Genomic DNA, 13,545 nt, shown 5'->3' with positions numbered 1-13,545 from the left:
CGCCCCACCTGAGCTCCGGCTCCGCGCTGCCCCGCAGCCCCCCGGGCACGGCCGCCCATCCCCGCGGGGTGGCGGAGGGGGTGAGGCTCGGGGGGCTGTGCCCCCGGCCCGGGTTTTGCCGCGGGGGGGGGGGGAAGGAGTAAAGGTGGGAGCGTCTCTTTCCTTCCCTCCCCACCCCGCCCCCGGAGGTGCCGGCGGTGCACCGAGAGCTGAGGCTGCGGCGGGGGGATCGTGGATTAAAAAGAGGAAAATGTCTTTATAAAGGAGGAGGGTTGAGTGGGGTGAGAGGACCGTGTCCGTCAGAGCTGGGGGGAGGAAGGGGGAAAGACGTCAGAGTGCTAAGGGACGTTGTGGGGAAGTAAGGATGACTCAAGGGAGAGTGATTGTCGTGCCATGGCAGGGAAACAGGGTCAGGAAGTAAAACTGGGGTGAGAAAACAAAAGGGAATGAGGGGGAGATGGGAAGGAACAGGATCGTGTGGAACCAAAGGGAAAGAGGAGGAAAAGAAAGCTGATCAATAGAGGCATGCTGAAAAGAGGGATGGAGAAAGGGGAGAAAGCAAATGTAGGGAGAGGGAAGGTGCACTCTGTGCTCTCTTTGCCCTCCCTGGCACCCTTCCTGCACTGCCCTTGGACCCAGCATGGGGCAGACTACAGGGGGCTGATTGCAACCATCCTTCCCCACAGTTCCCTTCCAAACCTGTTTTGCAGCACTGTTTCCCACCAACAGTACTGCTGGTACTTGGGGGTCTCCCATTTTGCCATGCCTTTTTTCAAAGCCCACCTGCAGAGCAATGGTGATATCAGATATTCTGTGAAAGAGCACTTGGCCTCTGTCTCCAAATGATGTTGGATCAATGGGCTCCTAAGGGTTGAAAATGAGGGTACACATGCAAAGAGGACCCATACATGTTGTTGCCCCAGTTTTTACCAAGGGAAGGTCACGCTGAGCTTCACCAGTCACTATCAGCCCATGAGAGGCAGGTAACATGGGTTGTTGGTCCAGGCAGGATAGAAAAGTAGAGATGAAATGTCCATAGGAATAAAGAGCTGAGACTGGTTCAAGTCAGAACTAATATCAAACAGATTGTATAAAATCATCATAGACTCAAGAAGGAAAACCGTGATCTGGGAAGATACAAAAACAAGAGGAAGGTGGTAGACCAGCAATGCTCAGCCCATGGCAATGAACAACATGAGAGCTGGCTCCTTCCTGCTCTCTGCCAAATGTCTGGCCAGCAGAGAGCCTTCGGCTGCCCACTCAGAGGCTGGTGAGCCCATCATGACAAGGAGCATGTTAGCCCCAGCCATTTACTATGTACATTTTGTGCAAAGAATTAAGATTGCATATTTGCAAAGTGTGCACGTAATACTGCTTTCGGATCTCTTGGCTTGGTTGAAGAAGCCCAAATAAAGGTGACCAACAAATCATATGCTATAAAAGTTACTATATTTGCCAGCCAATCATCTCATGGACTGTTGAGTGACGCTAGTGATGCAATGCTTGCTTTGGGAGACTGCAGTAAAAACTCCTCCCTGCAAAAGGAAACAGAGATGCACTTTAGATACAGGGGAGCATCATGGCACCTTCTCAACAGAAATCCCATTGTAGGCAAACATAACATCAATAATAAGTAGAAGTCAGAGACATTGAAAACAATGCTAAGGCTGTCTCAACTAGAAGTAAATACGTGAACTCCAGCAAGTAAAACGAGATAGAAAATGGTGGAATGCTAAAATGCTAATATTAGATTAAATTAGATTTATGGAAAGGATTAATTACCTTTTATTTTGTTTTACTGCAGCTCAATAGAGAGAAACACATGACAATATAAAGTACGGAAAATTCTAGGAAAATGTGTTAGCCAAAAGTCTTTCTTAGGCACATTCAAAAAATGCTATGCGATGACAAAATAAATAAATAAATAAATAAATTAATAAGTCTTTCTTAGATTAAATTCTAGCTTCAGTCTTCACTGAAGAGTACGTCAGAATTCCTGTTCTTAGTGGGCTTAATTGACCACTGTTTATGGGACTGAAGTGCAAAACATTATTTTTATTCATTTCTAAAAAATAAATAATTTAAATTAATTAAATTTCAATGAAATTCATTAAAATGAATCCTGAAAATTTATTAATTTTTATTTGTAATGGTTTACAACCTCCCACCAGTGAATCAACTTCAGTAGCTGTTTTACCTTACACCTGTATCTACTCCTGTAGTGATTTAACCACAGATAAATTCAATCATACATTCTGTCTCTCATGAAGTGTTCATTTAAACCACAGGTTCCTTGAGCAGATATGGCTTTGGGTTTTTAAGCTGCATTTGCCTGAATGTAGATAGAAAGACTGAAACAATCATTTTAGTGAGATGTGAACATTAATTGATTTAATAATTGAGTATCCCTTGGCTAATCCACTAGTACCATTTCAGGCAGTTTTTTAGTGCTTGTCTTAGCGAAGGATCCTGTTCCACTGGATCCCTGTGTGCATTATGCCAGCTGTACCCCATCCATCAAACAGAGCCATACATAAGGTTCATTTCTTATATCTGAGGGTGTGCACAAATGGTTTCCAGTAAATTTTATGGCTTTTGGGAAAACATGCACTGTGATGCCAGAGTTCCTAACTTCCATACTAGACCTGAACACATTTACAAAAAGATTTTCTTCTGGTATAGAAACACTTAGATCTGAAATCATATTTTCCAGGAAAGACAATTGGGCAGTCCATTGGCACTTTGTTGCTTTTAAAATAATAATTCCTTGCATGAACATTATTTTATCCTCTTATATATATATATTAAGAAAATAGCTTGCAAAACACACTATTCAAACAGTAATCTTAAAACTTTGTTTTCATAGTTAAGAAAGTTGGCCTACGTTTACTCATCTCACATCACATTCAAGTCTTTCTATCCATGTTGGAAGTTCACGGCTGCCCATCACCATAGACAGCCCCTGCCCAACTGCAATAATCCTATTTTGAACAGTGACAGCACTGGACTTGTTAACTCCATCACAGGGCAGTCCAAAATTGGAAGACGGGGTGGGTTGGCAGAACTGCCTTACTGCTCTTTCCTTTCAGGTTGAATTAGCTGAATCAATGTGAAGCACTGAAGAATAATCTGATGAATATGCGTACCTCAGTAAACAAGTTTTTCTCAAATAGCTCCAGTCTGCTGCAAGCTTCCAAAGTCTCATTCTGCGCTGAGCTATCAGTTTTATCTTCCAGACTTTGTTAAACACTAGTAAAGGGCCAGATTTCACTTTAAATAGCCACAGTGAAAACCTGGAGCAATGCAAAGTAAGTTACTTGAATGTATTTGAGATTTACTCCTCTAACTGGCATCAAATTTTCTCCTCCTTCTCACCTTTTTTCTTTTTTTGTGGCAATTTTCTAAATATTAAAATGTATGTTTACTCCAGTGACAGTCAAATCCTTTGAATATTTTTGCGGGGAGTATGTACAGGGGCAGGGTAACTATAAAGGAGCAGAAGACCAAAGGTACAGGGCTCTACTGAGATTGTTTCAGAACACTGTTTTTCATCCCAAATTAGATGACTTGAGCCTTCAATTTATATTTCCAAAGATTTCCTCAGCCTACATATAGTTATTTGAACTCTCTCTTGGTACCAGTAAAGATTTTTTATTTTTTTTTAAACCCATGTCCATTACTGAGATTTTGCTTAGAAAAAGGTGGAGTTGATCCAATCTAAACCATCTGGTTATGGCCAGGGAGGATAATTGCCACCTAGTTTGTTTGTCTTAATGCTTCTTGCTAGTTGGTCTTTGGGTGGAATCTGAATACTGGGAAATGTGAGGGACAGAAACTGAAGTCTAACTAGAGTGAACATTTATGATAAGGAAGATAATTAATAGTATTTGAGCTGCCGCATGTTTAAGTCATAATATAAAACCTCTAAAAAATAAATATCTGCGTGTCTGAACACACTTTTGAGGTAAAACTGTATTTTCTGGCAGATTTCTATGTTTAAGTGTTGCATAGTGTAATGATGTTGTTTATAAAATCAGACTACAGAGTTACTTAAAAAAACCACTAGCTTCCTTAAACAAAACAAAGCAATAACAACAACAAAAAAGCACAAGGTTTTGATAAGAGTTCCCTTCATAAGAAATCTTTTGCTACAGCTTGTTGTAAACCCTGTAATAAAAGCTTTTCTGAGACAGATGCTACAGAAAGGTTTATGGTAAAATTATTCCAAAAAAGGGCCTCACAATGAGTTTGTGGTTTGGGGGATAGCATCCATCTTAGATTCCCCTGTGCAGTTTCTTTATTAACCATGGAGTCCCCAAAGAAATTATCCATCTATTTGCTCAACAGCTCAGAAAAAACACCTGGACGAGAACTCTTTTGGAAGATATATTTTGAAGATAGTAACAGTCCCTTGTTACCTTGAGGGAAGATACAGATACAGCTGCAGTTTTGAGATTTCAGGATTCCAGGCAGTGCAGTTCACTGCTATGACACTTTTGATTGTAAACTGGATAAAATGTCAAAGCAAAAACTCTTTTTCCTTCTGTGGCAAATACTACACGTGACATATTATTTAATAGTGTGGCATAGTTTCTGTCGATTTATAATCTTAAAAAACCCAACACAAACAGTGAAGAGTGACAAGACTGAAAAGTTAAGTACTTACAAACATAAGAAAAGCAGAGTTAAGGTAGTGTGTGAAATATTAATACAGTTCTCTTGTCTTAATTATAGTCTTTACCTTCATGATCATATGATCATGAACTTTTTCCCTGAGATGACTGTCTCTTTCAATGAGAGTAAATCTTCACGATTTTAATTTATCTTCCTCTTTAATCATGTGGCCTTACATATTTTGCACTTCATTCAAACTTTATAATGAAAACAGAATTGGTGATTTCCTCCAGGTGTTTCTTCAGTGCATGGTATTAGTGCTTCACAGATTCTGATGATTTATATCTACATAACATGCTAAGGGAACGGGTGGCATTTTTATAGTGTTATATGTTTAAAATTTGGTTCCAGTCAATTTCTACTGCTTCTTTACTCCATGTTTACGCAAATCCCAGAAATAACTAAAATTGTTTTTCCTGAAATGCTGAAGAAAAGAAAATCAATATTCAATCTAAGTCAGACATCTGGCATGAAAAATTTCAGCTGGTAGCCTGATCCCTGGCAAAGTTGTATGCAATTAAAAGTAAGCCTTTCATTGTGAGAAATTTCAGGCAACCTGAAGTTAACTAGCTTTTCAACACATGTTGTAAGAAAGCTATCATAAAAATTTAGAAATGAAGAAATTAAGGGATTGAAAGAGAAAATAGAACGTGTTCATTTTTTTTTGTCTCACACCAGCTGTATTGCATTATTATTTTTTTAAACTTAGAGTAAATAAGAGTGAATCAGATCTAAGATATACGTTGCCTTATGGTAAACTGTTATATTAGAACTGTGCAGAGTATATAATTAAAGAGAAGCAAGGGAGGAAGCTGTGTATTGTTATCGTTATTTAACGTTGATATTGCCAGCAGTTCCCAGGAGCCAGTCACATCAAATCTCCATTGTGATAAGTACTTAGTAAACATATGGTGAAGGGAAGACCCTGAGACAGAAACTACATCTTTTAGGCCTTTCTGCGTTGTAGATCAGCACCAGTGAACTACATGAAGAGTAAGAAAAATAAAATAACTGTAACGAAATAAAACTATAATACAAATTAGTGACTCTTAACATAGGACATAGTACAAAATAGCTATTTGGCAAACTACTTGGATGTAATGCTTGTCATTCTCCTTTTGATTTTTGGAAAAGATGCTGAGCTGGGACCAGCAAAGGGGAACAGACATACCAAGGATCCACCTTTTTGGGGGTATCTTGAACTAGGTAAGATCAAGCTGATTGAAATGCTTATTGGATTTCTGGGGAAACATATCCCTGAGCAATAAATCTGTCTGAAAGGAGACCCACATTTTTTTAAGCTTACAGTAAAGGACCTTTGAACTGGTGGACAGTTGCATAGAAACACACAGCTAGGCTAGCACTTGTGCTGTTTATAATTTGAGTTGTATGATGACTTACAGTGTGTCAGTGGTCACATACCTGAGAAGGCAAGGGGTATGCCTGCCTGTGTATTATGATCTTTAGACCACATTAGAGCCTCATATCCACTCAGAAAACAGAAATCCAGATACAAAACAAAAGCTGAAAAAAGTGCTTGGTAAATGGAGAATGTCAGAGCTCTACCCCAGCAAATAAGGTCACAAATTCATGTGTGAACTGATGCAGAAATGGGCCACAGGTCTGTTTGGAGACAGTCACCTGCCCTATTACACCAAAGATAAAGCCATCAAAGGAGGATGAGCAGCTTCAGAAACACTTTTGGTGTTATTACTGACTATATGAATATTCTTAAAATGTGCTGAAGATGGCCTGTAATCCTAAGTTTAGCACACAAGAAAAAAAAATATCTTTTGGATGAAAAGATTAGCAGGTGAGTTTAAAACACCTTCAGCTAGTTTAAAATCTGCTACGTTGTCCCAGTGCCAGTCATGAAGGATTTGTATTAATTTGTCTGAATTCAAATTGTTCATTATTTACCAGACAATTTCCTGTTGTTGTCTTGCAAAAAAAACCAAACCAAACCAACCAACCAACCAACCAAAAAAACATAGGAACTGAGAAAGGTTTTCAAAAGCATCAAGTTTACAAATTTCAGTTTAGGAAGATTTGTGTGTGCGTGTGTGCGATAGCATGGAGATGGTCTTACAAAGGCAGTTTTAGAAAAATTTACAGAAAAGATTTTTCTGTACCATCACTGAAATAAAACAACAACCCATCTTCATACTTTTCAATATTTACTCTAATAGAGCTTCAGTATTTAGAGGAAATCTGTGAAAATGTTTGTAATTCTGATTCCTTTCATAGATTCCCGTATGCCACCTTCTAATAAGAAATCAGAAAGCCAACTGAATTCAATGCAAAAAATGCAGTATAAAGTTGATGAGCACTAAATGAAACCACACATAAATTGCATTTGGTTAACCATGAACTGAAGATATACTTTAAGCTTTATTTTAAATGATACCATTATTAATAGGTGTGGTGCTTGTCATCTTACAAAAGACACTTTTAAAGAAGCTCTCTGAATATTTTTATTGCATAATTTTGACCAAGTAGGAACAGACAAAGAACATGGAAAAAAAAAAAAAAAGAAAAGAAGAAGAAAATCCCCTTAAGATTTATTCATGGGAAATTCCTTGAAAAAATCTAATGAAGGAAATGTGAGTCATTACCAGTAAGTGAAACTAAACAATATAAATTATTTTATCTATGGCAGTGCTTAAACTGATACATCAGAAGCTGGTGCTGTTTGGTTTCAACTTCTCTACACTCATGCCCATACATTTCAGCTAGAGAATCAATGATTTCTTGAGGGGAAAAACTGAAAATATTGACTTGAGTCTGTGAGGAGTTTAGGAGTTTAGGATAAGGTAAATCAAACTTTTTTTTTTTTTTATCTCGTTAGGCATGATATCTCAGTGTTTGTTCATACTTCTAAGGCTTTCAGAATAAATGAGACCTGTCTTCTGCAAAGATTTAAAATTTATTCTATCTTGAAAGTTATCCAGTATCTATTTAAACATCCGTATTAGTTCATTTGCTCCCTGTTCCTTTCCTTTAGGAAAATTATTGTATGTTCTTATCAGTATCTTAAAAAACACACACAAGGCAAAACGTGTGGGCAAAGAGAGGAGAATCAGAATGGTAATCCTTATTGTAGAAGCCACTCATATTACCAGAAAAAAAAAAAAAAGAAAAAAGTGTCAGCTTCTCAGTGGCCAACCAGCTGCATACAGCCATCAGGACACAATTCAGTCATTTTCAGAATTCTGTGATCTAATTTATAAATGATCTATGAGAAATATAATTTAGTCTTTTCAAATTAAATCATCTGGCTACATAAAAATGGAAAATATCTCATTTCATTATTGTTAAGCCAGAGAACTTGAAATAATATTTACAGCTAAAATGAAAACAAAAAGTAAAATTATTCTGATTTTATCCTCCTTGAAGTCATTCTTCTCATCACATTCATCTGATATATGATTTTATAAACACATCTACTTCTCTCAGGAATTTGCAGAGTGTTTGTAATTACTGTGGGAAAAGAATATCATGGTAGATATATCCTTGGAGGAATGTGAGGGAAATGTGGTATTTAAAGTGTTTAGGAATTTATAAAGGCACTGTTTAACTATAAGTTCTACAAGAGTTAGATGTTATGAAAGATATTCTAAATTTATGTAAAACTGTAAAATTGGAAAACTTGCATATTTAATGACAAGATTCACAAAGCCAATAATTCTGGTCTCAAATGCTATCTATTTTCAATAGGATAATCTTTTATGACCACGAGTTACTATTCTGTGATTGCTGAGTAATCTAAAACTTTGCAGGAGAAGTACATTGGTTTGTATTTTTTCTTTTACTAATGCACATTCATAAATGTTGTCTAGCAGACTGTCATAACACTGAGCTGAAGCTGAATGGAGAATATCTATTTCTTTTAGAACATGTTGGTTGAAATTCATGAGATTAAAAAAAAAAACAAACTTAAATTTCAAGAACAGAAAAGTGTTCCCTTTGAATTCATAAAGTAATTTCAAAGGATTTGGAGCAGAATGGGAAAACAACTGGATTACCTTGATAATATTTATTTTATTTTATTTTACTTATTTTATTTTATTTTATTTTATTTTATTTTTATTTTATTTTATTTTATTTTATTTTATTTATTTATTTTTAAGATACAATGTAAAAATGTTTATTTTAGTTTAAGGGTTTCAGTAAACCTTAGATACTGCCTGGGCATTTTGTAGGACCCTGTACATAGATTAATTTGGCACAGAGCATAGTTCTTTCTTATTTGTTAACCATTTTGTTATTTTTTTAATTCTTTACTGCTTTCTTACCACATCTATAATGAAAGTTGTTTAAACTAAATATTACTTTTATGTTTTGGTGTCCATTACTACTATTTATGAACCAGGCTCTGCTATCCGTAGTTCAGATCTTCCTATGGATAACTAATTGTTAATCAGGCTGATCCTGTAGATTTCAGTGGTTCCAGTAATGGGTTTACAAATTTTAAATGATAAATTCAGTTACTGCATTTTTGGTATTTGAAACCAATAAGTCAAAGCTAACTAATACTTTCAGTAGAATGTTCTTAACAGTTGACAAAAATGTCCTCTTTATCTTGAGAATGTTTTTATCAAAAAAACGCTTCCCCCCCCCCCCCCTTTATTTCTCTGATCTAAGCTAGTACTTTAAATGCAGTCAGAAAATATTTGGCATCCAAATCCATATTGATAAAATTCTGAATAATGTCTCGTAGCTTCTATGTATCAGTAAGTGCGTAATCCCAATTCAAGGGGACTGTTTCAGTGCCTGGCAGAATTATTGTCATTGACTTCAGTGAAACTTGGATCAAGATGTGAAAAAATGGGTGAATTAAAGAAATAAAACTGAGTCCCCAAATGCTATAGATTTATTACAGGAGTCTTAGTCTGCAAAGTAAAGTGTAAATGGCAAAAATGATTCCACATTGTGAGATACTTGATAAAACTTCATCTGATCCCAGCAAGAAGGATTTTGAAAGAAGACTGGGATTAGAATGTCCAATACCAATCTCCTGAGGCACCTTTGAAGCTAGTAGGATAAGATCAAATGTTGGCCAAAAAAAACCTTTTTACCTAGAGCTACTCCTTGGTTGTGTTTGTAAGGCATTCTGGGGTCTCTGGGTGCCTTCATGTCAAAATAGAGCCCACTTCATAGTCAAAATTGCTGTCACCTTGGTATACTCAAGAAAAGACCAGGTGAACTTTTAAAATCTATGGTTCCTGGAAACCTGAGTCACAGCAGCACAAGTAAGTAGGAAACTTGCATAGACATGCTAAACATGTTTATAGATCTGTAAGAAGCTTAGGTCTCCAATTTAGAATGTAATTTTTACTAAAGCAGAAATGCAACTGACACTGGCAGAACAATTTTCTTTGGCAGTTTTGAATAATTCATATTCTAATTAGAATAATTACTTCTATTGCTTTATTTATGGAAAAAATAACTATAAATAAATGAGTTCACATTTGTGAAATAATCCTTAAGGTATTACTGTTTTGACATATTTGGGAGGCAAATGCAAATAGCATGAAAGCTGGTGTTTTTCAGTGATTTGTTTGTTGTTCCTTGAACTTGAAACAGGGAAAATGTGAAACTGAAGTGAACCTCGTGACAATTCTGCAGATGCATTTGACTTGGGGAATTTACTAAAAAATGTGCTTTGGAGCATAATTTTGGAAAGGGCTCATAAATTAACAGAGGTGAAAAATTAAAAAATAAGAAAAGAAAAGAAGCTAGGCTTCATTACCCTGTACTCCAGCAGATTTATTGGGAAGTCACACTCTCTGCTAGTGTTTTTATAACTTAAACAAATTACAAGTAAACATCACACTTGTATGTGACTTTTCATAAAAGTAATGTTTCAAAGTGATTCATTATTTATTACATGCTCTGTGGTTTACAGGCTATCCATCCTGCATCTCTTAGATGTAATGAGAACAAGAAAAAGAACTTGTGTGCTTTTGTGGAAGATAGCAAATCTGAAACGACTTTTGGGCAATATAGAAACATTTCTCATATAAAACTCATGAAACTTATCTCAATAAATGAGAGGTGCTTCTGAAACTCAGTAGCCCTTCCCACTTGCCTTCTTACTGACTTAATGCTTCTTTACATGTGTTTTGTGGATATATACTTGTTTTAAATCAATCTGAATGTAAGTATTCAAAATGCAATCTCACCCTCTCTGCTTATGTACTCTAATGTACACCCTCTCTCTAATGTACTGATTTGGTATGGGATAGAGTTAATTATCTGTATTATGCCACTTCATATCTTCTGGATTTGCATTAAATTGTGTTGATAGTACACCGACATTTTAGTTATTGCTGAACAGTGCTTACACAGCAAGATTTTTTTTCTGTTTCTTACAGTGACCAACCCCAAGTAAGCTGTGTGTGTACAGGAAGCTGGTAGTGAACACAGCCAGTACAGTTGACTCAAACTGATCAAAGATATATTCCATACCATATAACATCATTCTTGGCACTAAAGCTGCATGAAAGAAAGAGGTGGAAAGGGGGGAGAACATCACAATGACTGAGGATGGGTGGACATTCAGAGTTATGGTATTTGTCTTCCCAAGTAACTGTTATGTTTGATGAAGCTTTACTTTTATAGATGGCTAAACATCTGCCTTTCTATGGGAAGTAGTAAATGAATTCTTTATTTTGCTTGTGTGCACATCTTTTACATTACTTATTAAACTATCTCAAACCACGAGTTTTCTCACTTTTACTCTTCTGATTCCCTTTCTCCTCCCACCAAGTGGAGGTGAACGAATAGCTGTGTGGTGGTGCTTAGCTTCCTGATGGGTTAAATGACAACAAGTAACAAGAAGAAGCATGTAGAAGAAAACTGAAAGACACATATTTATCTTAATTTATGAATTTTCTTGATTAACTTCTTTTTGTAATTTGTAGAAGGGTTTTGGGTTGTAATTTCAAGACATATAAATTGGCAGGAGGCATACATTAATATTTATAATATATGAATTATTAAGCATTAAATTAATTATTAATTATGGTATTTATAATACAATAATTAGTATTAGTGTTTTAAAATTTAATTCATGCATTTAATTCCCTGTAATTTCATTGAGTTTCCAGTAAACCTATTATTTTTGCCTTTTTTATCCTTTTTTTTTTTTCCCCCGAAGCAGTACCAGGAAGGCTTCCGAAGAGATCAGCACCATGGACAGAAACTGAGCTGCCTCCTGGTGTTCAAATGCCACCCAAGAAATCTGAACGTGTAAATGCCGAAAGCCTCCCCAAGGACTGATTGCCAAAACAAATCCTATCCTGCAGCAGAGCCTATCACTGACATCATATACCAGCTTCAGTCACCCGAATATCCGATTTGGTGGAAGCAAGTAGCGAAAGATATCAGTGTATGAATTTCTCCTGTGTCCTAAGACCTCAGAATATACACAACAGTGAAAAATGAAGTAAATCATGCTTTACAAGCTAAATAAACGACTTTAACACTGCTAACTCTTTGAAGTAAGGACTGTATCTTTTTTTTTTTTTTTTCTTCAGGAAATGGCTGGTGTATTATATTCTTGAAACATGATAGGGAACAATCTTTGAAAATAATGTTCTCAGCAAATAACAGACATGACCCGCTACTTGTTAAGTAGCAGCTACTAAATTACCATGGTCTAGATGGGTAGTAGGCCACTGAACCACAGTTTCCGGAGCAACGTCAGACATGATAGTCAAATTAATGGACTTTGTTGTTCCCTCCCTCCCTTATCCTGCTGGAACTTCCTTTGGACAAGAACAGCACTGGAGGGTCTCACAGAGAGGGGGACTAGATTTCCAGAAAAAGAAATGTCTAAGCATACATTGTATGTGATACTGTATTTATTAAAACCAAACCAAGCTAATACAATACAATACAATACAATACAAAACCAAAAAAAAATCCCACACAAACAAGTCATATTAATGGCACTACTTTATACAGATCCAAGAATGACTTGAGAAATAGTCATATTTTCCATTAGGGGTGCTGAAAGCCTGTGTCAAAACCAGGTACTGCAGTGGCAGTAGACAGTGTCTGTAGTTCTCTTGTGACCATTTTAACCACAAAAAGAAGTCTTCTCACCTAACTTCAGACACCAACATCACAGACATCTTCATGTGAGCTAGTCACCCCAGATTGGCTTTATGGTCAATGAAGCATGTGTTCAACTGAAGTGAAAGGTTTAGGTCAGCAGAATCTGTGAAGACATCTCCTAAGGAGCTGATGAACAGAACTCTGATTCTCTCCAGTGGTTTAAATGGGACATTGGGATAACAGCTTCAGAAGTAGGCACATGCACTGCAGATGCCTGTTTTTAGCCAGATAGACTCTTTGGACACTGACACTAAACAGTATACAAGTGACTTGGTGAGCACCCAGAAGTGTGAATATTTTGGGGAGGATTAAGTATCTATGGGTAGAAGGCTGTTGGAAAGCCACACACAACCCTACACTTGTTTAGAGGATATGCCATCAAATGATGGATAGTATCTGAGTTGTTCAAATTCTTCCACTCATACTGAAAAACAACCTAATGGCAAAATTCCACAAACTGCCACACATTAAAATTCCTCTGTATGCAATTTATACCTCAACAAGTATAAGTCTCTGACAAAAGTATTATATATCAGCCCCTAGGTAATTTAGCTTCACATTCTTCACACTATCTTGGATGCTGGTTATACTTCACTAGTCATTCGATTTTTCAACATCCCTCCCACTACAAAATTTCAATCAAAACAAGTGAAACGATTCAAGAGACACTAAAAGCTGAAAAATATGTCTCAATTCAAATACCCTATTTTTGAGATATCTACTACTGATACAGAAAAATAGTGAACA

The 13,545-nt window shown here is 36.6% G+C and overlaps 1 protein-coding gene and 1 long non-coding RNA gene across 2 annotated transcripts in view; one reads left to right on the top strand and one right to left on the bottom strand.

The window, feature by feature from the left end:
* Nucleotides 1-920, bottom strand: part of SLC5A7 (solute carrier family 5 member 7) — a 30,749-nt gene extending 29,829 nt beyond the window's left edge. Inside the window, exon 1 of the mRNA XM_083821494.1 lies at nt 9-920. The gene's annotated coding sequence lies outside the window, so the exon portion shown is untranslated. The remainder of the gene's footprint in view (nt 1-8) is intronic.
* LOC310893034 overlaps nt 1-12,167 on the top strand; it is a 137,248-nt gene extending 125,081 nt beyond the window's left edge. Inside the window, exons 3-4 of the long non-coding RNA XR_014578653.1 lie at nt 11,052-11,246; nt 11,837-12,167. This is a non-coding gene — a long non-coding RNA (uncharacterized lncRNA). The remainder of the gene's footprint in view (nt 1-11,051; nt 11,247-11,836) is intronic.
* The last annotated feature ends 1,378 nt before the right edge of the window (nt 12,168-13,545 follow it).

This window comes from Anser anser, assembly GCF_964211835.1.
Source record: "Anser anser genome assembly, chromosome: 1".
In the NCBI taxonomy this organism is placed as follows: Eukaryota; Metazoa; Chordata; class Aves; order Anseriformes; family Anatidae; genus Anser; species Anser anser.
The sequence above is the reverse complement of the archived record's forward strand: the minus strand, read 5'-3'. Positions and strand labels throughout refer to the sequence as shown.